This window comes from Neoarius graeffei, chromosome 2 (assembly GCF_027579695.1).
Source record: "Neoarius graeffei isolate fNeoGra1 chromosome 2, fNeoGra1.pri, whole genome shotgun sequence".
Classification (NCBI taxonomy): Eukaryota; Metazoa; Chordata; class Actinopteri; order Siluriformes; family Ariidae; genus Neoarius; species Neoarius graeffei.
Genome location: NC_083570.1, coordinates 29,099,614 through 29,126,850, shown reverse-complemented (window position 1 = coordinate 29,126,850; position 27,237 = coordinate 29,099,614).

Genomic DNA, 27,237 nt, shown 5'->3' with positions numbered 1-27,237 from the left:
AGGAAAACACACTTTGTGTCACTGAGTGCATGAAACCAGCTTTCCTTCAGCAGGAGCGCCTTCAGCTTGTTTCTATCGCCTTTTCAGGGCAGAAAGCAACCGTTTGACAAGGAACATTGATTTTGAGTGAAATGAGTGCAATCGAGCATATGTGACATGAAACAACTTTCTAAGCATGGATTTTCATGTTTTCGAGCTTTTAACACATTTTCTTCATATTGGTCATTTTAACTGTAAAAGCACGTCTGAAACGAGTTTTCAACATAGTACTGGGATATGCACTTGTTCAAAGTGGGAATACACACTTTGTGTCACTGAGTGCATGAAACCAGCTTTCCATCAGCAGGAGCGCCTTCAGCCTGTTTCTATCGCCTTTTCAGGGCAGAAAGCAACCGTTTGACAAGGAACATTGATTTTGAGTGAAATGAGTGCAATCGAGCATATGTGACATGAAACAACTTTCTAAGCATGGATTTTCATGTTTTCGAGCTTTTAACACATTTTCTTCATATTGGTCATTTTAACTGTAAAAGAACGTCTGAAACGAGTTTTCAACATAGTACTGGGATATGCACTTGATCAGAGTAGGAAAACACACTTTGTGTCACTGAGTGCATGAAACCAGCTTTCCTTCAGCAGGAGCGCCTTCAGCCTGTTTCTATCGCCTTTTCAGAGCAGAAAGCAACCGTTTGACAAGGAACATTGATTTTGAGTGAAATGAGTGCAATCGAGCATATGTGACATGAAACAACTTTCTAAGCATGGATTTTCATGTTTTCGAGCTTTTAACACATTTTCTTTCTATTGGTCATTTGAACTGTAAAAGCACGTCTGAAACGAGTTTTCAACATAGTACTGGGATATGCACTTGTTCAAAGTAGGAAAACACACTTTGTGTCACTGAGTGCATGAAACCAGCTTTCCTTCAGCAGGAGCGCCTTCAGCTTGTTTCTATCGCCTTTTCAGGGCAGAAAGCAACCGTTTGACAAGGAACATTGATTTTGAGTGAAATGAGTGCAATCGAGCATATGTGACATGAAACAACTTTCTAAGCATGGATTTTCATGTTTTCGAGCTTTTAACACATTTTCTTCATATTGGTCATTTTAACTGTAAAAGCACGTCTGAAACGAGTTTTCAACATAGTACTGGGATATGCACTTGTTCAAAGTGGGAATACACACTTTGTGTCACTGAGTGCATGAAACCAGCTTTCCATCAGCAGGAGCGCCTTCAGCCTGTTTCTATCGCCTTTTCAGGGCAGAAAGCAACCGTTTGACAAGGAACATTGATTTTGAGTGAAATGAGTGCAATCGAGCATATGTGACATGAAACAACTTTCTAAGCATGGATTTTCATGTTTTCGAGCTTTTAACACATTTTCTTCATATTGGTCATTTTAACTGTAAAAGCACGTCTGCAACGAGTTTTCAACATAGTACTGGGATATGCACTTGTTCAAAGTAGGAAAACACACTTTGTGTCACTGAGTGCATGAAACCAGCTTTCCTTCAGCAGGAGCGCCTTCAGCCTGTTTCTATCGCCTTTTCAGGGCAGAAAGCAACCTTATGACAAGGAACATTGATTTTGAGTGAAATGAGTGCAATCGAGCATATGTGACATGAAACAACTTTCTAAGCATGGATTTTCATGTTTTCGAGCTTTTAACACATTTTCTTCATATTGGTCATTTTAACTGTAAAAGAACGTCTGAAACGAGTTTTCAACATAGTACTGGGATTTGCACTTGATCAGAGTAGGAAAACACACTTTGTGTCACTGAGTGCATGAAACCAGCTTTCCTTCAGCAGGAGCGCCTTCAGCCTGTTTCTATCGCCTTTTCAGAGCAGAAAGCAACCGTTTGACAAGGAACATTGATTTTGAGTGAAATGAGTGCAATCGAGCATATGTGACATGAAACAACTTTCTAAGCATGGATTTTCATGTTTTCGAGCTTTTAACACATTTTCTTCATATTGGTCATTTTAACTGTAAAAGCACGTCTGAAACGAGTTTTCAACATAGTACTGGGATATGCACTTGATCAGAGTAGGAAAACACACTTTGTGTCACTGAGTGCATGAAACCAGCTTTCCTTCAGCAGGAGCGCCTTCAGCCTGTTTCTATCGCCTTTTCAGGGCAGAAAGCAACCTTTTGACAAGGAACATTGATTTTGAGTGAAATGAGTGCAATCGAGCATATGTGACATGAAACAACTTTCTAAGCATGGATTTTCATGTTTTCGAGCTTTTAACACATTTTCTTCATATTGGTCATTTTAACTGTAAAAGCACGTCTGAAACGAGTTTTCAACATAGTACTGGGATATGCACTTGTTCAAAGTAGGAAAACACACTTTGTGTCACTGAGTGCATGAAACCAGCTTTCCTTCAGCAGGAGCGCCTTCAGCTTGTTTCTATCGCCTTTTCAGGGCAGAAAGCAACCGTTTGACAAGGAACATTGATTTTGAGTGAAATGAGTGCAATCGAGCATATGTGACATGAAACAACTTTCTAAGCATGGATTTTCATGTTTTCGAGCTTTTAACACATTTTCTTCATATTGGTCATTTTAACTGTAAAAGCACGTCTGAAACGAGTTTTCAACATAGTACTGGGATATGCACTTGATCAGAGTAGGAAAACACACTTTGTGTCACTGAGTGCATGAAACCAGCTTTCCTTCAGCAGGAGCGCCTTCAGCCTGTTTCTATCGCCTTTTCAGAGCAGAAAGCAACCGTTTGACATGGAACATTGATTTTGAGTGAAATGAGTGCAATCGAGCATATGTGACATGAAACAACTTTCTAAGCATGGATTTTCATGTTTTCGAGCTTTTAACACATTTTCTTTCTATTGGTCATTTGAACTGTAAAAGCACGTCTGAAACGAGTTTTCAACATAGTACTGGGATATGCACTTGTTCAAAGTAGGAAAACACACTTTGTGTCACTGAGTGCATGAAACCAGCTTTCCTTCAGCAGGAGCGCCTTCAGCTTGTTTCTATCGCCTTTTCAGGGCAGAAAGCAACCGTTTGACAAGGAACATTGATTTTGAGTGAAATGAGTGCAATCGAGCATATGTGACATGAAACAACTTTCTAAGCATGGATTTTCATGTTTTCGAGCTTTTAACACATTTTCTTCATATTGGTCATTTTAACTGTAAAAGCACGTCTGAAACGAGTTTTCAACATAGTACTGGGATATGCACTTGTTCAAAGTGGGAATACACACTTTGTGTCACTGAGTGCATGAAACCAGCTTTCCATCAGCAGGAGCGCCTTCAGCCTGTTTCTATCGCCTTTTCAGGGCAGAAAGCAACCGTTTGACAAGGAACATTGATTTTGAGTGAAATGAGTGCAATCGAGCATATGTGACATGAAACAACTTTCTAAGCATGGATTTTCATGTTTTCGAGCTTTTAACACATTTTCTTCATATTGGTCATTTTAACTGTAAAAGCACGTCTGCAACGAGTTTTCAACATAGTACTGGGATATGCACTTGTTCAAAGTAGGAAAACACACTTTGTGTCACTGAGTGCATGAAACCAGCTTTCCTTCAGCAGGAGCGCCTTCAGCCTGTTTCTATCGCCTTTTCAGGGCAGAAAGCAACCTTTTGACAAGGAACATTGATTTTGAGTGAAATGAGTGCAATCGAGCATATGTGACATGAAACAACTTTCTAAGCATGGATTTTCATGTTTTCGAGCTTTTAACACATTTTCTTCATATTGGTCATTTTAACTGTAAAAGAACGTCTGAAACGAGTTTTCAACATAGTACTGGGATATGCACTTGATCAGAGTAGGAAAACACACTTTGTGTCACTGAGTGCATGAAACCAGCTTTCCTTCAGCAGGAGCGCCTTCAGCCTGTTTCTATCGCCTTTTCAGAGCAGAAAGCAACCGTTTGACAAGGAACATTGATTTTGAGTGAAATGAGTGCAATCGAGCATATGTGACATGAAACAACTTTCTAAGCATGGATTTTCATGTTTTCGAGCTTTTAACACATTTTCTTCATATTGGTCATTTTAACTGTAAAAGCACGTCTGAAACGAGTTTTCAACATAGTACTGGGATATGCACTTGTTCAAAGTGGGAATACACACTTTGTGTCACTGAGTGCATGAAACCAGCTTTCCATCAGCAGGAGCGCCTTCAGCCTGTTTCTATCGCCTTTTCAGGGCAGAAAGCAACCGTTTGACAAGGAACATTGATTTTGAGTGAAATGAGTGCAATCGAGCATATGTGACATGAAACAACTTTCTAAGCATGGATTTTCATGTTTTCGAGCTTTTAACACATTTTCTTCATATTGGTCATTTTAACTGTAAAAGCACGTCTGAAACGAGTTTTCAACATAGTACTGGGATATGCACTTGATCAGAGTAGGAAAACACACTTTGTGTCACTGAGTGCATGAAACCAGCTTTCCTTCAGCAGGAGCGCCTTCAGCCTGTTTCTATCGCCTTTTCAGGGCAGAAAGCAACCGTTTGACAAGGAACATTGATTTTGAGTGAAATGAGTGCATTCGAGCATATGTGACATGAAACAACTTTCTAAGCATAGATTTTCATGTTTTCGAGCTTTTAACACATTTTCTTCATATTGGTCATTTTAACTGTAAAAGCACGTCTGAAACGAGTTTTCAACATAGTACTGGGATATGCAATTAATCAGAGTAGGAAAACACACTTTGTGTCACTGAGTGCATGAAACCAGCTTTCCTTCAGCAGGAGCGCCTTCAGCCTGTTTCTATCGCCTTTTCAGGGCAGAAAGCAACCTTTTGACAAGGAACATTGATTTTGAGTGAAATGAGTGCAATCGAGCATATGTGACATGAAACAACTTTCTAAGCATGGATTTTCATGTTTTCGAGCTTTTAACACATTTTCTTCATATTGGTCATTTGAACTGTAAAAGCACGTCTGAAACGAGTTTTCAACATAGTACTGGGATATGCACTTGTTCAAAGTAGGAAAACACACTTTGTGTCACTGAGTGCATGAAACCAGCTTTCCTTCAGCAGGAGCGCCTTCAGCTTGTTTCTATCGCCTTTTCAGGGCAGAAAGCAACCGTTTGACAAGGAACATTGATTTTGAGTGAAATGAGTGCAATCGAGCATATGTGACATGAAACAACTTTCTAAGCATGGATTTTCATGTTTTCGAGCTTTTAACACATTTTCTTCATATTGGTCATTTTAACTGTAAAAGCACGTCTGAAACGAGTTTTCAACATAGTACTGGGATATGCACTTGTTCAAAGTGGGAATACACACTTTGTGTCACTGAGTGCATGAAACCAGCTTTCCATCAGCAGGAGCGCCTTCAGCCTGTTTCTATCGCCTTTTCAGGGCAGAAAGCAACCGTTTGACAAGGAACATTGATTTTGAGTGAAATGAGTGCAATCGAGCATATGTGACATGAAACAACTTTCTAAGCATGGATTTTCATGTTTTCGAGCTTTTAACACATTTTCTTCATATTGGTCATTTTAACTGTAAAAGCACGTCTGAAACGAGTTTTCAACATAGTACTGGGATATGCACTTGATCAGAGTAGGAAAACACACTTTGTGTCACTGAGTGCATGAAACCAGCTTTCCATCAGCAGGAGCGCCTTCAGCCTGTTTCTATCGCCTTTTCAGGGCAGAAAGCAACCGTTTGACAAGGAACATTGATTTTGAGTGAAATGAGTGCAATCGAGCATATGTGACATGAAACAACTTTCTAAGCATGGATTTTCATGTTTTCGAGCTTTTAACACATTTTCTTCATATTGGTCATTTTAACTGTAAAAGCACGTCTGAAACGAGTTTTCAACATAGTACTGGGATATGCACTTGATCAGAGTAGGAAAACACACTTTGTGTCACTGAGTGCATGAAACCAGCTTTCCTTCAGCTGGAGCGCCTTCAGCCTGTTTCTATCGCCTTTTCAGGGCAGAAAGCAACCGTTTGACAAGGAACATTGATTTTGAGTGAAATGAGTGCATTCGAGCATATGTGACATGAAACAACTTTCTAAGCATAGATTTTCATGTTTTCGAGCTTTTAACACATTTTCTTCATATTGGTCATTTTAACTGTAAAAGCACGTCTGAAACGAGTTTTCAACATAGTACTGGGATATGCAATTAATCAGAGTAGGAAAACACACTTTGTGTCACTGAGTGCATGAAACCAGCTTTCCTTCAGCAGGAGCGCCTTCAGCCTGTTTCTATCGCCTTTTCAGGGCAGAAAGCAACCTTTTGACAAGGAACATTGATTTTGAGTGAAATGAGTGCAATCGAGCATATGTGACATGAAACAACTTTCTAAGCATGGATTTTCATGTTTTCGAGCTTTTAACACATTTTCTTCATATTGGTCATTTTAACTGTAAAAGCACGTCTGAAACGAGTTTTCAACATGGTACTGGGATATGCACTTGTTCAAAGTAGGAAAACACACTTTGTGTCACTGAGTGCATGAAACCAGCTTTCCTTCAGCAGGAGCGCCTTCAGCTTGTTTCTATCCCCTTTTCAGGGCAGAAAGCAACCGTTTGACAAGGAACATTGATTTTGAGTGAAATGAGTGCAATCGAGCATATGTGACATGAAACAACTTTCTAAGCATAGATTTTCATGTTTTCGAGCTTTTAACACATTTTCTTCATATTGGTCATTTTAACTGTAAAAGCACGTCTGAAACGAGTTTTCAACATAGTACTGGGATATGCAATTAATCAGAGTAGGAAAACACACTTTGTGTCACTGAGTGCATGAAACCAGCTTTCCTTCAGCAGGAGCGCCTTCAGCCTGTTTCTATCGCCTTTTCAGGGCAGAAAGCAACCTTTTGACAAGGAACATTGATTTTGAGTGAAATGAGTGCAATCGAGCATATGTGACATGAAACAACTTTCTAAGCATGGATTTTCATGTTTTCGAGCTTTTAACACATTTTCTTCATATTGGTCATTTGAACTGTAAAAGCACGTCTGAAACGAGTTTTCAACATAGTACTGGGATATGCACTTGTTCAAAGTAGGAAAACACACTTTGTGTCACTGAGTACATGAAACCAGCTTTCCTTCAGCAGGAGCGCCTTCAGCTTGTTTCTATCGCCTTTTCAGGGCAGAAAGCAACCGTTTGACAAGGAACATTGATTTTGAGTGAAATGAGTGCAATCGAGCATATGTGACATGAAACAACTTTCTAAGCATGGATTTTCATGTTTTCGAGCTTTTAACACATTTTCTTCATATTGGTCATTTTAACTGTAAAAGCACGTCTGAAACGAGTTTTCAACATAGTACTGGGATATGCACTTGTTCAAAGTGGGAATACACACTTTGTGTCACTGAGTGCATGAAACCAGCTTTCCATCAGCAGGAGCGCCTTCAGCCTGTTTCTATCGCCTTTTCAGGGCAGAAAGCAACCTTTTGACAAGGAACATTGATTTTGAGTGAAATGAGTGCAATCGAGCATATGTGACATGAAACAACTTTCTAAGCATGGATTTTCATGTTTTCGAGCTTTTAACACATTTTCTTCATATTGGTCATTTTAACTGTAAAAGCACGTCTGAAACGAGTTTTCAACATAGTACTGGGATATGCACTTGATCAGAGTAGGAAAACACACTTTGTGTCACTGAGTGCATGAAACCAGCTTTCCATCAGCAGGAGCGCCTTCAGCCTGTTTCTATCGCCTTTTCAGGGCAGAAAGCAACCGTTTGACAAGGAACATTGATTTTGAGTGAAATGAGTGCAATCGAGCATATGTGACATGAAACAACTTTCTAAGCATGGATTTTCATGTTTTCGAGCTTTTAACACATTTTCTTCATATTGGTCATTTTAACTGTAAAAGCACGTCTGAAACGAGTTTTCAACATAGTACTGGGATATGCACTTGATCAGAGTAGGAAAACACACTTTGTGTCACTGAGTGCATGAAACCAGCTTTCCTTCAGCAGGAGCGCCTTCAGCCTGTTTCTATCGCCTTTTCAGGGCAGAAAGCAACCGTTTGACAAGGAACATTGATTTTGAGTGAAATGAGTGCATTCGAGCATATGTGACATGAAACAACTTTCTAAGCATAGATTTTCATGTTTTCGAGCTTTTAACACATTTTCTTCATATTGGTCATTTTAACTGTAAAAGCACGTCTGAAACGAGTTTTCAACATAGTACTGGGATATGCAATTAATCAGAGTAGGAAAACACACTTTGTGTCACTGAGTGCATGAAACCAGCTTTCCTTCAGCAGGAGCGCCTTCAGCCTGTTTCTATCGCCTTTTCAGGGCAGAAAGCAACCTTTTGACAAGGAACATTGATTTTGAGTGAAATGAGTGCAATCGAGCATATGTGACATGAAACAACTTTCTAAGCATGGATTTTCATGTTTTCGAGCTTTTAACACATTTTCTTCATATTGGTCATTTGAACTGTAAAAGCACGTCTGAAACGAGTTTTCAACATAGTACTGGGATATGCACTTGTTCAAAGTAGGAAAACACACTTTGTGTCACTGAGTGCATGAAACCAGCTTTCCTTCAGCAGGAGCGCCTTCAGCTTGTTTCTATCGCCTTTTCAGGGCAGAAAGCAACCGTTTGACAAGGAACATTGATTTTGAGTGAAATGAGTGCAATCGAGCATATGTGACATGAAACAACTTTCTAAGCATGGATTTTCATGTTTTCGAGCTTTTAACACATTTTCTTCATATTGGTCATTTTAACTGTAAAAGCACGTCTGAAACGAGTTTTCAACATAGTACTGGGATATGCACTTGTTCAAAGTGGGAATACACACTTTGTGTCACTGAGTGCATGAAACCAGCTTTCCATCAGCAGGAGCGCCTTCAGCCTGTTTCTATCGCCTTTTCAGGGCAGAAAGCAACCGTTTGACAAGGAACATTGATTTTGAGTGAAATGAGTGCAATCGAGCATATGTGACATGAAACAACTTTCTAAGCATGGATTTTCATGTTTTCGAGCTTTTAACACATTTTCTTCATATTGGTCATTTTAACTGTAAAAGCACGTCTGAAACGAGTTTTCAACATAGTACTGGGATATGCACTTGATCAGAGTAGGAAAACACACTTTGTGTCACTGAGTGCATGAAACCAGCTTTCCTTCAGCAGGAGCGCCTTCAGCCTGTTTCTATCGCCTTTTCAGGGCAGAAAGCAACCGTTTGACAAGGAACATTGATTTTGAGTGAAATGAGTGCAATCGAGCATATGTGACATGAAACAACTTTCTAAGCATGGATTTTCATGTTTTCGAGCTTTTAACACATTTTCTTCATATTGGTCATTTTAACTGTAAAAGCACGTCTGAAACGAGTTTTCAACATAGTACTGGGATATGCACTTGATCAGAGTAGGAAAACACACTTTGTGTCACTGAGTGCATGAAACCAGCTTTCCTTCAGCAGGAGCGCCTTCAGCCTGTTTCTATCGCCTTTTCAGGGCAAAAAAAGCAACCGTTTGACAAGGAACATTGATTTTGAGTGAAATGAGTGCATTCGAGCATATGTGACATGAAACAACTTTCTAAGCATAGATTTTCATGTTTTCGAGCTTTTAAACACATTTTCTTCATATTGGTCATTTTAACTGTAAAAGCACGTCTGCAACGAGTTTTCAACATAGTACTGGGATATGCACTTGTTCAAAGTAGGAAAACACACTTTGTGTCACTGAGTGCATGAAACCAGCTTTCCTTCAGCAGGAGCGCCTTCAGCCTGTTTCTATCGCCTTTTCAGGGCAGAAAGCAACCTTTTGACAAGGAACATTGATTTTGAGTGAAATGAGTGCAATCGAGCATATGTGACATGAAACAACTTTCTAAGCATGGATTTTCATGTTTTCGAGCTTTTAAACACATTTTCTTCATATTGGTCATTTTAACTGTAAAAGCACGTCTGCAACGAGTTTTCAACATAGTACTGGGATATGCACTTGTTCAAAGTAGGAAAACACACTTTGTGTCACTGAGTGCATGAAACCAGCTTTCCTTCAGCAGGAGCGCCTTCAGCCTGTTTCTATCGCCTTTTCAGGGCAGAAAGCAACCTTTTGACAAGGAACATTGATTTTGAGTGAAATGAGTGCAATCGAGCATATGTGACATGAAACAACTTTCTAAGCATGGATTTTCATGTTTTCGAGCTTTTAACACATTTTCTTCATATTGGTCATTTGAACTGTAAAAGCACGTCTGAAACGAGTTTTCAACATAGTACTGGGATATGCACTTGTTCAAAGTAGGAAAACACACTTTGTGTCACTGAGTGCATGAAACCAGCTTTCCTTCAGCAGGAGCGCCTTCAGCTTGTTTCTATCGCCTTTTCAGGGCAGAAAGCAACCGTTTGACAAGGAACATTGATTTTGAGTGAAATGAGTGCAATCGAGCATATGTGACATGAAACAACTTTCTAAGCATGGATTTTCATGTTTTCGAGCTTTTAACACATTTTCTTCATATTGGTCATTTTAACTGTAAAAGCACGTCTGAAACGAGTTTTCAACATAGTACTGGGATATGCACTTGTTCAAAGTGGGAATACACACTTTGTGTCACTGAGTGCATGAAACCAGCTTTCCATCAGCAGGAGCGCCTTCAGCCTGTTTCTATCGCCTTTTCAGGGCAGAAAGCAACCGTTTGACAAGGAACATTGATTTTGAGTGAAATGAGTGCAATCGAGCATATGTGACATGAAACAACTTTCTAAGCATGGATTTTCATGTTTTCGAGCTTTTAACACATTTTCTTCATATTGGTCATTTTAACTGTAAAAGCACGTCTGAAACGAGTTTTCAACATAGTACTGGGATATGCACTTGATCAGAGTAGGAAAACACACTTTGTGTCACTGAGTGCATGAAACCAGCTTTCCTTCAGCAGGAGCGCCTTCAGCCTGTTTCTATCGCCTTTTCAGGGCAGAAAGCAACCGTTTGACAAGGAACATTGATTTTGAGTGAAATGAGTGCATTCGAGCATATGTGACATGAAACAACTTTCTAAGCATAGATTTTCATGTTTTCGAGCTTTTAACACATTTTCTTCATATTGGTCATTTTAACTGTAAAAGCACGTCTGAAACGAGTTTTCAACATAGTACTGGGAAATGCAATTAATCAGAGTAGGAAAACACACTTTGTGTCACTGAGTGCATGAAACCAGCTTTCCTTCAGCAGGAGCGCCTTCAGCCTGTTTCTATCGCCTTTTCAGGGCAGAAAGCAACCTTTTGACAAGGAACATTGATTTTGAGTGAAATGAGTGCAATCGAGCATATGTGACATGAAACAACTTTCTAAGCATGGATTTTCATGTTTTCGAGCTTTTAACACATTTTCTTCATATTGGTCATTTTAACTGTAAAAGCACGTCTGAAATGAGTTTTCAACATAGTACTGGGATATGCACTTGTTCAAAGTAGGAAAACACACTTTGTGTCACTGAGTGCATGAAACCAGCTTTCCTTCAGCAGGAGCGCCTTCAGCTTGTTTCTATCGCCTTTTCAGGGCAGAAAGCAACCGTTTGACAAGGAACATTGATTTTGAGTGAAATGAGTGCAATCGAGCATATGTGACATGAAACAACTTTCTAAGCATGGATTTTCATGTTTTCGAGCTTTTAACACATTTTCTTCATATTGGTCATTTTAACTGTAAAAGCACGTCTGAAACGAGTTTTCAACATAGTACTGGGATATGCACTTGTTCAAAGTGGGAATACACACTTTGTGTCACTGAGTGCATGAAACCAGCTTTCCATCAGCAGGAGCGCCTTCAGCCTGTTTCTATCGCCTTTTCAGGGCAGAAAGCAACCGTTTGACAAGGAACATTGATTTTGAGTGAAATGAGTGCAATCGAGCATATGTGACATGAAACAACTTTCTAAGCATGGATTTTCATGTTTTCGAGCTTTTAACACATTTTCTTCATATTGGTCATTTTAACTGTAAAAGCACGTCTGAAACGAGTTTTCAACATAGTACTGGGATATGCACTTGATCAGAGTAGGAAAACACACTTTGTGTCACTGAGTGCATGAAACCAGCTTTCCTTCAGCAGGAGCGCCTTCAGCCTGTTTCTATCGCCTTTTCAGGGCAGAAAGCAACCGTTTGACAAGGAACATTGATTTTGAGTGAAATGAGTGCAATCGAGCATATGTGACATGAAACAACTTTCTAAGCATGGATTTTCATGTTTTCGAGCTTTTAACACATTTTCTTCATATTGGTCATTTTAACTGTAAAAGCACGTCTGAAACGAGTTTTCAACATAGTACTGGGATATGCACTTGATCAGAGTAGGAAAACACACTTTGTGTCACTGAGTGCATGAAACCAGCTTTCCATCAGCAGGAGCGCCTTCAGCCTGTTTCTATCGCCTTTTCAGGGCAGAAAGCAACCGTTTGACAAGGAACATTGATTTTGAGTGAAATGAGTGCAATCGAGCATATGTGACATGAAACAACTTTCTAAGCATGGATTTTCATGTTTTCGAGCTTTTAACACATTTTCTTCATATTGGTCATTTTAACTGTAAAAGCACGTCTGAAACGAGTTTTCAACATAGTACTGGGATATGCACTTGATCAGAGTAGGAAAACACACTTTGTGTCACTGAGTGCATGAAACCAGCTTTCCTTCAGCAGGAGCGCCTTCAGCCTGTTTCTATCGCCTTTTCAGGGCAGAAAGCAACCGTTTGACAAGGAACATTGATTTTGAGTGAAATGAGTGCAATCGAGCATATGTGACATGAAACAACTTTCTAAGCATGGATTTTCATGTTTTCGAGCTTTTAACACATTTTCTTCATATTGGTCATTTTAACTGTAAAAGCACGTCTGAAACGAGTTTTCAACATAGTACTGGGATATGCACTTGATCAGAGTAGGAAAACACACTTTGTGTCACTGAGTGCATGAAACCAGCTTTCCATCAGCAGGAGCGCCTTCAGCCTGTTTCTATCGCCTTTTCAGGGCAGAAAGCAACCGTTTGACAAGGAACATTGATTTTGAGTGAAATGAGTGCAATCGAGCATATGTGACATGAAACAACTTTCTAAGCATGGATTTTCATGTTTTCGAGCTTTTAACACATTTTCTTCATATTGGTCATTTTAACTGTAAAAGCACGTCTGAAACGAGTTTTCAACATAGTACTGGGATATGCACTTGATCAGAGTAGGAAAACACACTTTGTGTCACTGAGTGCATGAAACCAGCTTTCCTTCAGCAGGAGCGCCTTCAGCCTGTTTCTATCGCCTTTTCAGGGCAGAAAGCAACCGTTTGACAAGGAACATTGATTTTGAGTGAAATGAGTGCATTCGAGCATATGTGACATGAAACAACTTTCTAAGCATAGATTTTCATGTTTTCGAGCTTTTAACACATTTTCTTCATATTGGTCATTTTAACTGTAAAAGCACGTCTGAAACGAGTTTTCAACATAGTACTGGGATATGCAATTAATCAGAGTAGGAAAACACACTTTGTGTCACTGAGTGCATGAAACCAGCTTTCCTTCAGCAGGAGCGCCTTCAGCCTGTTTCTATCGCCTTTTCAGGGCAGAAAGCAACCTTTTGACAAGGAACATTGATTTTGAGTGAAATGAGTGCAATCGAGCATATGTGACATGAAACAACTTTCTAAGCATGGATTTTCATGTTTTCGAGCTTTTAACACATTTTCTTCATATTGGTCATTTGAACTGTAAAAGCACGTCTGAAACGAGTTTTCAACATAGTACTGGGATATGCACTTGTTCAAAGTAGGAAAACACACTTTGTGTCACTGAGTGCATGAAACCAGCTTTCCTTCAGCAGGAGCGCCTTCAGCTTGTTTCTATCGCCTTTTCAGGGCAGAAAGCAACCGTTTGACAAGGAACATTGATTTTGAGTGAAATGAGTGCAATCGAGCATATGTGACATGAAACAACTTTCTAAGCATGGATTTTCATGTTTTCGAGCTTTTAACACATTTTCTTCATATTGGTCATTTTAACTGTAAAAGCACGTCTGAAACGAGTTTTCAACATAGTACTGGGATATGCACTTGTTCAAAGTGGGAATACACACTTTGTGTCACTGAGTGCATGAAACCAGCTTTCCATCAGCAGGAGCGCCTTCAGCCTGTTTCTATCGCCTTTTCAGGGCAGAAAGCAACCGTTTGACAAGGAACATTGATTTTGAGTGAAATGAGTGCAATCGAGCATATGTGACATGAAACAACTTTCTAAGCATGGATTTTCATGTTTTCGAGCTTTTAACACATTTTCTTCATATTGGTCATTTTAACTGTAAAAGCACGTCTGAAACGAGTTTTCAACATAGTACTGGGATATGCACTTGATCAGAGTAGGAAAACACACTTTGTGTCACTGAGTGCATGAAACCAGCTTTCCTTCTGCAGGAGCGCCTTCAGCCTGTTTCTATCGCCTTTTCAGGGCAGAAAGCAACCGTTTGACAAGGAACATTGATTTTGAGTGAAATGAGTGCAATCGAGCATATGTGACATGAAACAACTTTCTAAGCATGGATTTTCATGTTTTCGAGCTTTTAACACATTTTCTTCATATTGGTCATTTTAACTGTAAAAGCACGTCTGAAACGAGTTTTCAACATAGTACTGGGATATGCACTTGATCAGAGTAGGAAAACACACTTTGTGTCACTGAGTGCATGAAACCAGCTTTCCTTCAGCAGGAGCGCCTTCAGCCTGTTTCTATCGCCTTTTCAGGGCAAAAAAAGCAACCGTTTGACAAGGAACATTGATTTTGAGTGAAATGAGTGCATTCGAGCATATGTGACATGAAACAACTTTCTAAGCATAGATTTTCATGTTTTCGAGCTTTTAAACACATTTTCTTCATATTGGTCATTTTAACTGTAAAAGCACGTCTGCAACGAGTTTTCAACATAGTACTGGGATATGCACTTGTTCAAAGTAGGAAAACACACTTTGTGTCACTGAGTGCATGAAACCAGCTTTCCTTCAGCAGGAGCGCCTTCAGCCTGTTTCTATCGCCTTTTCAGGGCAGAAAGCAACCTTTTGACAAGGAACATTGATTTTGAGTGAAATGAGTGCAATCGAGCATATGTGACATGAAACAACTTTCTAAGCATGGATTTTCATGTTTTCGAGCTTTTAAACACATTTTCTTCATATTGGTCATTTTAACTGTAAAAGCACGTCTGCAACGAGTTTTCAACATAGTACTGGGATATGCACTTGTTCAAAGTAGGAAAACACACTTTGTGTCACTGAGTGCATGAAACCAGCTTTCCTTCAGCAGGAGCGCCTTCAGCCTGTTTCTATCGCCTTTTCAGGGCAGAAAGCAACCTTTTGACAAGGAACATTGATTTTGAGTGAAATGAGTGCAATCGAGCATATGTGACATGAAACAACTTTCTAAGCATGGATTTTCATGTTTTCGAGCTTTTAACACATTTTCTTCATATTGGTCATTTGAACTGTAAAAGCACGTCTGAAACGAGTTTTCAACATAGTACTGGGATATGCACTTGTTCAAAGTAGGAAAACACACTTTGTGTCACTGAGTGCATGAAACCAGCTTTCCTTCAGCAGGAGCGCCTTCAGCTTGTTTCTATCGCCTTTTCAGGGCAGAAAGCAACCGTTTGACAAGGAACATTGATTTTGAGTGAAATGAGTGCAATCGAGCATATGTGACATGAAACAACTTTCTAAGCATGGATTTTCATGTTTTCGAGCTTTTAACACATTTTCTTCATATTGGTCATTTTAACTGTAAAAGCACGTCTGAAACGAGTTTTCAACATAGTACTGGGATATGCACTTGTTCAAAGTGGGAATACACACTTTGTGTCACTGAGTGCATGAAACCAGCTTTCCATCAGCAGGAGCGCCTTCAGCCTGTTTCTATCGCCTTTTCAGGGCAGAAAGCAACCGTTTGACAAGGAACATTGATTTTGAGTGAAATGAGTGCAATCGAGCATATGTGACATGAAACAACTTTCTAAGCATGGATTTTCATGTTTTCGAGCTTTTAACACATTTTCTTCATATTGGTCATTTTAACTGTAAAAGCACGTCTGAAACGAGTTTTCAACATAGTACTGGGATATGCACTTGATCAGAGTAGGAAAACACACTTTGTGTCACTGAGTGCATGAAACCAGCTTTCCTTCAGCAGGAGCGCCTTCAGCCTGTTTCTATCGCCTTTTCAGGGCAGAAAGCAACCGTTTGACAAGGAACATTGATTTTGAGTGAAATGAGTGCAATCGAGCATATGTGACATGAAACAACTTTCTAAGCATGGATTTTCATGTTTTCGAGCTTTTAACACATTTTCTTCATATTGGTCATTTTAACTGTAAAAGCACGTCTGAAACGAGTTTTCAACATAGTACTGGGATATGCACTTGATCAGAGTAGGAAAACACACTTTGTGTCACTGAGTGCATGAAACCAGCTTTCCATCAGCAGGAGCGCCTTCAGCCTGTTTCTATCGCCTTTTCAGGGCAGAAAGCAACCGTTTGACAAGGAACATTGATTTTGAGTGAAATGAGTGCAATCGAGCATATGTGACATGAAACAACTTTCTAAGCATGGATTTTCATGTTTTCGAGCTTTTAACACATTTTCTTCATATTGGTCATTTTAACTGTAAAAGCACGTCTGAAACGAGTTTTCAACATAGTACTGGGATATGCACTTGATCAGAGTAGGAAAACACACTTTGTGTCACTGAGTGCATGAAACCAGCTTTCCTTCAGCAGGAGCGCCTTCAGCCTGTTTCTATCGCCTTTTCAGGGCAGAAAGCAACCGTTTGACAAGGAACATTGATTTTGAGTGAAATGAGTGCAATCGAGCATATGTGACATGAAACAACTTTCTAAGCATGGATTTTCATGTTTTCGAGCTTTTAACACATTTTCTTCATATTGGTCATTTTAACTGTAAAAGCACGTCTGAAACGAGTTTTCAACATAGTACTGGGATATGCACTTGATCAGAGTAGGAAAACACACTTTGTGTCACTGAGTGCATGAAACCAGCTTTCCTTCAGCAGGAGCGCCTTCAGCCTGTTTCTATCGCCTTTTCAGGGCAGAAAGCAACCGTTTGACAAGGAACATTGATTTTGAGTGAAATGAGTGCATTCGAGCATATGTGACATGAAACAACTTTCTAAGCATAGATTTTCATGTTTTCGAGCTTTTAACACATTTTCTTCATATTGGTCATTTTAACTGTAAAAGCACGTCTGAAACGAGTTTTCAACATAGTACTGGGATATGCAATTAATCAGAGTAGGAAAACACACTTTGTGTCACTGAGTGCATGAAACCAGCTTTCCTTCAGCAGGAGCGCCTTCAGCCTGTTTCTATCGCCTTTTCAGGGCAGAAAGCAACCTTTTGACAAGGAACATTGATTTTGAGTGAAATGAGTGCAATCGAGCATATGTGACATGAAACAACTTTCTAAGCATGGATTTTCATGTTTTCGAGCTTTTAACACATTTTCTTCATATTGGTCATTTGAACTGTAAAAGCACGTCTGAAACGAGTTTTCAACATAGTACTGGGATATGCACTTGTTCAAAGTAGGAAAACACACTTTGTGTCACTGAGTGCATGAAACCAGCTTTCCTTCAGCAGGAGCGCCTTCAGCTTGTTTCTATCGCCTTTTCAGGGCAGAAAGCAACCGTTTGACAAGGAACATTGATTTTGAGTGAAATGAGTGCAATCGAGCATATGTGACATGAAACAACTTTCTAAGCATGGATTTTCATGTTTTCGAGCTTTTAACACATTTTCTTCATATTGGTCATTTTAACTGTAAAAGCACGTCTGAAACGAGTTTTCAACATAGTACTGGGATATGCACTTGTTCAAAGTGGGAATACACACTTTGTGTCACTGAGTGCATGAAACCAGCTTTCCATCAGCAGGAGCGCCTTCAGCCTGTTTCTATCGCCTTTTCAGGGCAGAAAGCAACCGTTTGACAAGGAACATTGATTTTGAGTGAAATGAGTGCAATCGAGCATATGTGACATGAAACAACTTTCTAAGCATGGATTTTCATGTTTTCGAGCTTTTAACACATTTTCTTCATATTGGTCATTTTAACTGTAAAAGCACGTCTGAAACGAGTTTTCAACATAGTACTGGGATATGCACTTGATCAGAGTAGGAAAACACACTTTGTGTCACTGAGTGCATGAAACCAGCTTTCCTTCTGCAGGAGCGCCTTCAGCCTGTTTCTATCGCCTTTTCAGGGCAGAAAGCAACCGTTTGACAAGGAACATTGATTTTGAGTGAAATGAGTGCAATCGAGCATATGTGACATGAAACAACTTTCTAAGCATGGATTTTCATGTTTTCGAGCTTTTAACACATTTTCTTCATATTGGTCATTTTAACTGTAAAAGCACGTCTGAAACGAGTTTTCAACATAGTACTGGGATATGCACTTGATCAGAGTAGGAAAACACACTTTGTGTCACTGAGTGCATGAAACCAGCTTTCCTTCAGCAGGAGCGCCTTCAGCCTGTTTCTATCGCCTTTTCAGGGCAAAAAAAGCAACCGTTTGACAAGGAACATTGATTTTGAGTGAAATGAGTGCATTCGAGCATATGTGACATGAAACAACTTTCTAAGCATAGATTTTCATGTTTTCGAGCTTTTAAACACATTTTCTTCATATTGGTCATTTTAACTGTAAAAGCACGTCTGCAACGAGTTTTCAACATAGTACTGGGATATGCACTTGTTCAAAGTAGGAAAACACACTTTGTGTCACTGAGTGCATGAAACCAGCTTTCCTTCAGCAGGAGCGCCTTCAGCCTGTTTCTATCGCCTTTTCAGGGCAGAAAGCAACCTTTTGACAAGGAACATTGATTTTGAGTGAAATGAGTGCAATCGAGCATATGTGACATGAAACAACTTTCTAAGCATGGATTTTCATGTTTTCGAGCTTTTAAACACATTTTCTTCATATTGGTCATTTTAACTGTAAAAGCACGTCTGCAACGAGTTTTCAACATAGTACTGGGATATGCACTTGTTCAAAGTAGGAAAACACACTTTGTGTCACTGAGTGCATGAAACCAGCTTTCCTTCAGCAGGAGCGCCTTCAGCCTGTTTCTATCGCCTTTTCAGGGCAGAAAGCAACCTTTTGACAAGGAACATTGATTTTGAGTGAAATGAGTGCAATCGAGCATATGTGACATGAAACAACTTTCTAAGCATGGATTTTCATGTTTTCGAGCTTTTAACACATTTTCTTCATATTGGTCATTTGAACTGTAAAAGCACGTCTGAAACGAGTTTTCAACATAGTACTGGGATATGCACTTGTTCAAAGTAGGAAAACACACTTTGTGTCACTGAGTGCATGAAACCAGCTTTCCTTCAGCAGGAGCGCCTTCAGCTTGTTTCTATCGCCTTTTCAGGGCAGAAAGCAACCGTTTGACAAGGAACATTGATTTTGAGTGAAATGAGTGCAATCGAGCATATGTGACATGAAACAACTTTCTAAGCATGGATTTTCATGTTTTCGAGCTTTTAACACATTTTCTTCATATTGGTCATTTTAACTGTAAAAGCACGTCTGAAACGAGTTTTCAACATAGTACTGGGATATGCACTTGTTCAAAGTGGGAATACACACTTTGTGTCACTGAGTGCATGAAACCAGCTTTCCATCAGCAGGAGCGCCTTCAGCCTGTTTCTATCGCCTTTTCAGGGCAGAAAGCAACCGTTTGACAAGGAACATTGATTTTGAGTGAAATGAGTGCAATCGAGCATATGTGACATGAAACAACTTTCTAAGCATGGATTTTCATGTTTTCGAGCTTTTAACACATTTTCTTCATATTGGTCATTTTAACTGTAAAAGCACGTCTGAAACGAGTTTTCAACATAGTACTGGGATATGCACTTGATCAGAGTAGGAAAACACACTTTGTGTCACTGAGTGCATGAAACCAGCTTTCCTTCAGCAGGAGCGCCTTCAGCCTGTTTCTATCGCCTTTTCAGGGCAGAAAGCAACCGTTTGACAAGGAACATTGATTTTGAGTGAAATGAGTGCAATCGAGCATATGTGACATGAAACAACTTTCTAAGCATGGATTTTCATGTTTTCGAGCTTTTAACACATTTTCTTCATATTGGTCATTTTAACTGTAAAAGCACGTCTGAAACGAGTTTTCAACATGGTACTGGGATATGCACTTGATCAGAGTAGGAAAACACACTTTGTGTCACTGAGTGCATGAAACCAGCTTTCCTTCAGCAGGAGCGCCTTCAGCCTGTTTCTATCGCCTTTTCAGGGCAAAAAAAGCAACCGTTTGACAAGGAACATTGATTTTGAGTGAAATGAGTGCATTCGAGCATATGTGACATGAAACAACTTTCTAAGCATAGATTTTCATGTTTTCGAGCTTTTAAACACATTTTCTTCATATTGGTCATTTTAACTGTAAAAGCACGTCTGAAACGAGTTTTCAACATAGTACTGGGATATGCACTTGATCAGAGTAGGAAAACACACTTTGTGTCACTGAGTGCATGAAACCAGCTTTCCTTCAGCAGGAGCGCCTTCAGCCTGTTTCTATCGCCTTTTCAGGGCAGAAAGCAACCGTTTGACAAGGAACATTGATTTTGAGTGAAATGAGTGCAATCGAGCATATGTGACATGAAACAACTTTCTAAGCATGGATTTTCATGTTTTCGAGCTTTTAACACATTTTCTTCATATTGGTCATTTTAACTGTAAAAGCACGTCTGAAACGAGTTTTCAACATAGTACTGGGATATGCACTTGATCAGAGTAGGAAAACACACTTTGTGTCACTGAGTGCATGAAACCAGCTTTCCTTCAGCAGGAGCGCCTTCAGCCTGTTTCTATCGCCTTTTCAGGGCAGAAAACAACCGTTTGACAAGGAACATTGATTTTGAGTGAAATGAGTGCAATCGAGCATATGTGACATGAAACAACTTTCTAAGCATGGATTTTCATGTTTTCGAGCTTTTAACACATTTTCTTCATATTGGTCATTTTAACTGTAAAAGCACGTCTGAAACGAGTTTTCAACATAGTACTGGGATATGCACTTGATCAGAGTAGGAAAACACACTTTGTGTCACTGAGTGCATGAAACCAGCTTTCCTTCAGCAGGAGCGCCTTCAGCCTGTTTCTATCGCCTTTTCAGGGCAAAAAAAGCAACCGTTTGACAAGGAACATTGATTTTGAGTGAAATGAGTGCATTCGAGCATATGTGACATGAAACAACTTTCTAAGCATAGATTTTCATGTTTTCGAGCTTTTAAACACATTTTCTTCATATTGGTCATTTTAACTGTAAAAGCACGTCTGCAACGAGTTTTCAACATAGTACTGGGATATGCACTTGTTCAAAGTAGGAAAACACACTTTGTGTCACTGAGTGCATGAAACCAGCTTTCCTTCAGCAGGAGCGCCTTCAGCCTGTTTCTATCGCCTTTTCAGGGCAGAAAGCAACCTTTTGACAAGGAACATTGATTTTGAGTGAAATGAGTGCAATCGAGCATATGTGACATGAAACAACTTTCTAAGCATGGATTTTCATGTTTTCGAGCTTTTAACACATTTTCTTCATATTGGTCATTTTAACTGTAAAAGAACGTCTGAAACGAGTTTTCAACATAGTACTGGGATATGCACTTGATCAGAGTAGGAAAACACACTTTGTGTCACTGAGTGCATGAAACCAGCTTTCCTTCAGCAGGAGCGCCTTCAGCCTGTTTCTATCGCCTTTTCAGGGCAAAAAAAGCAACCGTTTGACAAGGAACATTGATTTTGAGTGAAATGAGTGCAATCGAGCATATGTGACATGAAACAACTTTCTAAGCATGGATTTTCATGTTTTCGAGCTTTTAACACATTTTCTTCATATTGGTCATTTTAACTGTAAAAGCACGTCTGCAACGAGTTTTCAACATAGTACTGGGATATGCACTTGTTCAAAGTAGGAAAACACACTTTGTGTCACTGAGTGCATGAAACCAGCTTTCCTTCAGCAGGAGCGCCTTCAGCCTGTTTCTATCGCCTTTTCAGGGCAGAAAGCAACCGTTTGACAAGGAACATTGATTTTGAGTGAAATGAGTGCAATCGAGCATATGTGACATGAAACAACTTTCTAAGCATGGATTTTCATGTTTTCGAGCTTTTAACACATTTTCTTCATATTGGTCATTTTAACTGTAAAAGCACGTCTGAAACGAGTTTTCAACATAGTACTGGGATATGCACTTGATCAGAGTAGGAAAACACACTTTGTGTCACTGAGTGCATGAAACCAGCTTGCCTTCAGCAGGAGCGCCTTCAGCCTGTTTCTATCGCCTTTTCAGGGCAGAAAGCAACCGTTTGACAAGGAACATTGATTTTGAGTGAAATGAGTGCATTCGAGCATATGTGACATGAAACAACTTTCTAAGCATAGATTTTCATGTTTTCGAGCTTTTAACACATTTTCTTCATATTGGTCATTTTAACTGTAAAAGCACGTCTGAAACGAGTTTTCAACATAGTACTGGGATATGCAATTAATCAGAGTAGGAAAACACACTTTGTGTCACTGAGTGCATGAAACCAGCTTTCCTTCAGCAGGAGCGCCTTCAGCCTGTTTCTATCGCCTTTTCAGGGCAGAAAGCAACCTTTTGACAAGGAACATTGATTTTGAGTGAAATGAGTGCAATCGAGCATATGTGACATGAAACAACTTTCTAAGCATGGATTTTCATGTTTTCGAGCTTTTAACACATTTTCTTCATATTGGTCATTTGAACTGTAAAAGCACGTCTGAAACGAGTTTTCAACATAGTACTGGGATATGCACTTGTTCAAAGTAGGAAAACACACTTTGTGTCACTGAGTGCATGAAACCAGCTTTCCTTCAGCAGGAGCGCCTTCAGCTTGTTTCTATCGCCTTTTCAGGGCAGAAAGCAACCGTTTGACAAGGAACATTGATTTTGAGTGAAATGAGTGCAATCGAGCATATGTGACATGAAACAACTTTCTAAGCATGGATTTTCATGTTTTCGAGCTTTTAACACATTTTCTTCATATTGGTCATTTTAACTGTAAAAGCACGTCTGAAACGAGTTTTCAACATAGTACTGGGATATGCACTTGTTCAAAGTGGGAATACACACTTTGTGTCACTGAGTGCATGAAACCAGCTTTCCATCAGCAGGAGCGCCTTCAGCCTGTTTCTATCGCCTTTTCAGGGCAGAAAGCAACCGTTTGACAAGGAACATTGATTTTGAGTGAAATGAGTGCAATCGAGCATATGTGACATGAAACAACTTTCTAAGCATGGATTTTCATGTTTTCGAGCTTTTAACACATTTTCTTCATATTGGTCATTTTAACTGTAAAAGCACGTCTGAAACGAGTTTTCAACATAGTACTGGGATATGCACTTGATCAGAGTAGGAAAACACACTTTGTGTCACTGAGTGCATGAAACCAGCTTTCCTTCAGCAGGAGCGCCTTCAGCCTGTTTCTATCGCCTTTTCAGGGCAGAAAGCAACCGTTTGACAAGGAACATTGATTTTGAGTGAAATGAGTGCAATCGAGCATATGTGACATGAAACAACTTTCTAAGCATGGATTTTCATGTTTTCGAGCTTTTAACACATTTTCTTCATATTGGTCATTTTAACTGTAAAAGCACGTCTGAAACGAGTTTTCAACATAGTACTGGGATATGCACTTGATCAGAGTAGGAAAACACACTTTGTTTCACTGAGTGCATGAAACCAGCTTTCCATCAGCAGGAGCGCCTTCAGCCTGTTTCTATCGCCTTTTCAGGGCAGAAAGCAACCGTTTGACAAGGAACATTGATTTTGAGTGAAATGAGTGCAATCGAGCATATGTGACATGAAACAACTTTCTAAGCATGGATTTTCATGTTTTCGAGCTTTTAACACATTTTCTTCATATTGGTCATTTTAACTGTAAAAGAACGTCTGAAACGAGTTTTCAACATAGTACTGGGATATGCACTTGATCAGAGTAGGAAAACACACTTTGTGTCACTGAGTGCATGAAACCAGCTTTCCTTCAGCAGGAGCGCCTTCAGCCTGTTTCTATCGCCTTTTCAGGGCAAAAAAAGCAACCGTTTGACAAGGAACATTGATTTTGAGTGAAATGAGTGCATTCGAGCATATGTGACATGAAACAACTTTCTAAGCATAGATTTTCATGTTTTCGAGCTTTTAAACACATTTTCTTCATATTGGTCATTTTAACTGTAAAAGCACGTCTGAAACGAGTTTTCAACATAGTACTGGGATATGCACTTGTTCAAAGTAGGAAAACACACTTTGTGTCACTGAGTGCATGAAACCAGCTTTCCTTCAGCAGGAGCGCCTTCAGCCTGTTTCTATCGCCTTTTCAGGGCAGAAAGCAACCTTTTGACAAGGAACATTGATTTTGAGTGAAATGAGTGCAATCGAGCATATGTGACATGAAACAACTTTCTAAGCATGGATTTTCATGTTTTCGAGCTTTTAACACATTTTCTTCATATTGGTCATTTTAACTGTAAAAGAACGTCTGAAACGAGTTTTCAACATAGTACTGGGATATGCACTTGATCAGAGTAGGAAAACACACTTTGTGTCACTGAGTGCATGAAACCAGCTTTCCTTCAGCAGGAGCGCCTTCAGCCTGTTTCTATCGCCTTTTCAGAGCAGAAAGCAACCGTTTGACAAGGAACATTGATTTTGAGTGAAATGAGTGCAATCGAGCATATGTGACATGAAACAACTTTCTAAGCATGGATTTTCATGTTTTCGAGCTTTTAACACATTTTCTTCATATTGGTCATTTTAACTGTAAAAGCACGTCTGAAACGAGTTTTCAACATAGTACTGGGATATGCACTTGTTCAAAGTGGGAATACACACTTTGTGTCACTGAGTGCATGAAACCAGCTTTCCATCAGCAGGAGCGCCTTCAGCCTGTTTCTATCGCCTTTTCAGGGCAGAAAGCAACCGTTTGACAAGGAACATTGATTTTGAGTGAAATGAGTGCAATCGAGCATATGTGACATGAAACAACTTTCTAAGCATGGATTTTCATGTTTTCGAGCTTTTAACACATTTTCTTCATATTGGTCATTTTAACTGTAAAAGCACGTCTGAAACGAGTTTTCAACATAGTACTGGGATATGCACTTGATCAGAGTAGGAAAACACACTTTGTGTCACTGAGTGCATGAAACCAGCTTGCCTTCAGCAGGAGCGCCTTCAGCCTGTTTCTATCGCCTTTTCAGGGCAGAAAGCAACCGTTTGACAAGGAACATTGATTTTGAGTGAAATGAGTGCATTCGAGCATATGTGACATGAAACAACTTTCTAAGCATAGATTTTCATGTTTTCGAGCTTTTGACACATTTTCTTCATATTGGTCATTTTAACTGTAAAAGCACGTCTGAAACGAGTTTTCAACATAGTACTGGGATATGCAATTAATCAGAGTAGGAAAACACACTTTGTGTCACTGAGTGCATGAAACCAGCTTTCCTTCAGCAGGAGCGCCTTCAGCCTGTTTCTATCGCCTTTTCAGGGCAGAAAGCAACCTTTTGACAAGGAACATTGATTTTGAGTGAAATGAGTGCAATCGAGCATATGTGACATGAAACAACTTTCTAAGCATGGATTTTCATGTTTTCGAGCTTTTAACACATTTTCTTCATATTGGTCATTTGAACTGTAAAAGCACGTCTGAAACGAGTTTTCAACATAGTACTGGGATATGCACTTGTTCAAAGTAGGAAAACACACTTTGTGTCACTGAGTGCATGAAACCAGCTTTCCTTCAGCAGGAGCGCCTTCAGCTTGTTTCTATCGCCTTTTCAGGGCAGAAAGCAACCTTTTGACAAGGAACATTGATTTTGAGTGAAATGAGTGCAATCGAGCATATGTGACATGAAACAACTTTCTAAGCATGGATTTTCATGTTTTCGAGCTTTTAACACATTTTCTTCATATTGGTCATTTTAACTGTAAAAGCACGTCTGAAACGAGTTTTCAACATAGTACTGGGATATGCACTTGATCAGAGTAGGAAAACACACTTTGTGTCACTGAGTGCATGAAACCAGCTTTCCATCAGCAGGAGCGCCTTCAGCCTGTTTCTATCGCCTTTTCAGGGCAGAAAGCAACCGTTTGACAAGGAACATTGATTTTGAGTGAAATGAGTGCATTCGAGCATATGTGACATGAATCAACTTTCTAAGCATGGATTTTCATGTTTTCGAGCTTTTAACACATTTTCTTCATATTGGTCATTTTAACTGTAAAAGCACGTCTGAAACGAGTTTTCAACATAGTACTGGGATATGCACTTGATCAGAGTGGTAAAACACACTTGTGTCACTGAGTGCATGAAACCAGCTTTCCATCAACAGGAGCGCCTTCAGCCTGTTTCTATCGCCTTTTCAGGGCAGAAAGCAACCGTTTGACAAGGAACATTGATTTTGAGTGAAATGAGTGCATTCGAGCATATGTGACATGAATCAACTTTCTAAGCATGGATTTTCATGTTTTCGAGCTTTTAACACATTTTCTTCATATTGGTCATTTGAACTGTAAAAGCACGTCTGAAACGAGTTTTCAACATAGTACTGGGATATGCACTTGATCAGAGTAGGAAAACACACTTTGTGTCACTGAGTGCATGAAACCAGCTTTCCTTCAGCAGGAGCGCCTTCAGCCTGTTTCTATCGCCTTTTCAGGGCAGAAAGCAACCGTTTGACAAGGAACATTGATTTTGAGTGAAATGAGTGCATTCGAGCATATGTGACATGAAACAACTTTCTAAGCATGGATTTTCATGTTTTCGAGCTTTTAACACATTTTCTTCATATTGGTCATTTTAACTGTAAAAGCACGTCTGAAACGAGTTTTCAACATAGTACTGGGATATGCACTTGATCAGAGTGGTAAAACACACTTTGTGTCACTGAGTGCATGAAACCAGCTTTCCATCAACAGGAGCGCCTTCAGCGTGTTTCTATCGCCTTTTCAGGGCAGAAAGCAACCGTTTGACAAGGAACATTGATTTTGAGTGAAATGAGTGCATTCGAGCATATGTGACATGAATCAACTTTCTAAGCATGGATTTTCATGTTTTCGAGCTCTTAACACATTTTCTTCATATTGGTCATTTTAACTGTAAAAGCACGTCTGAAACGAGTTTT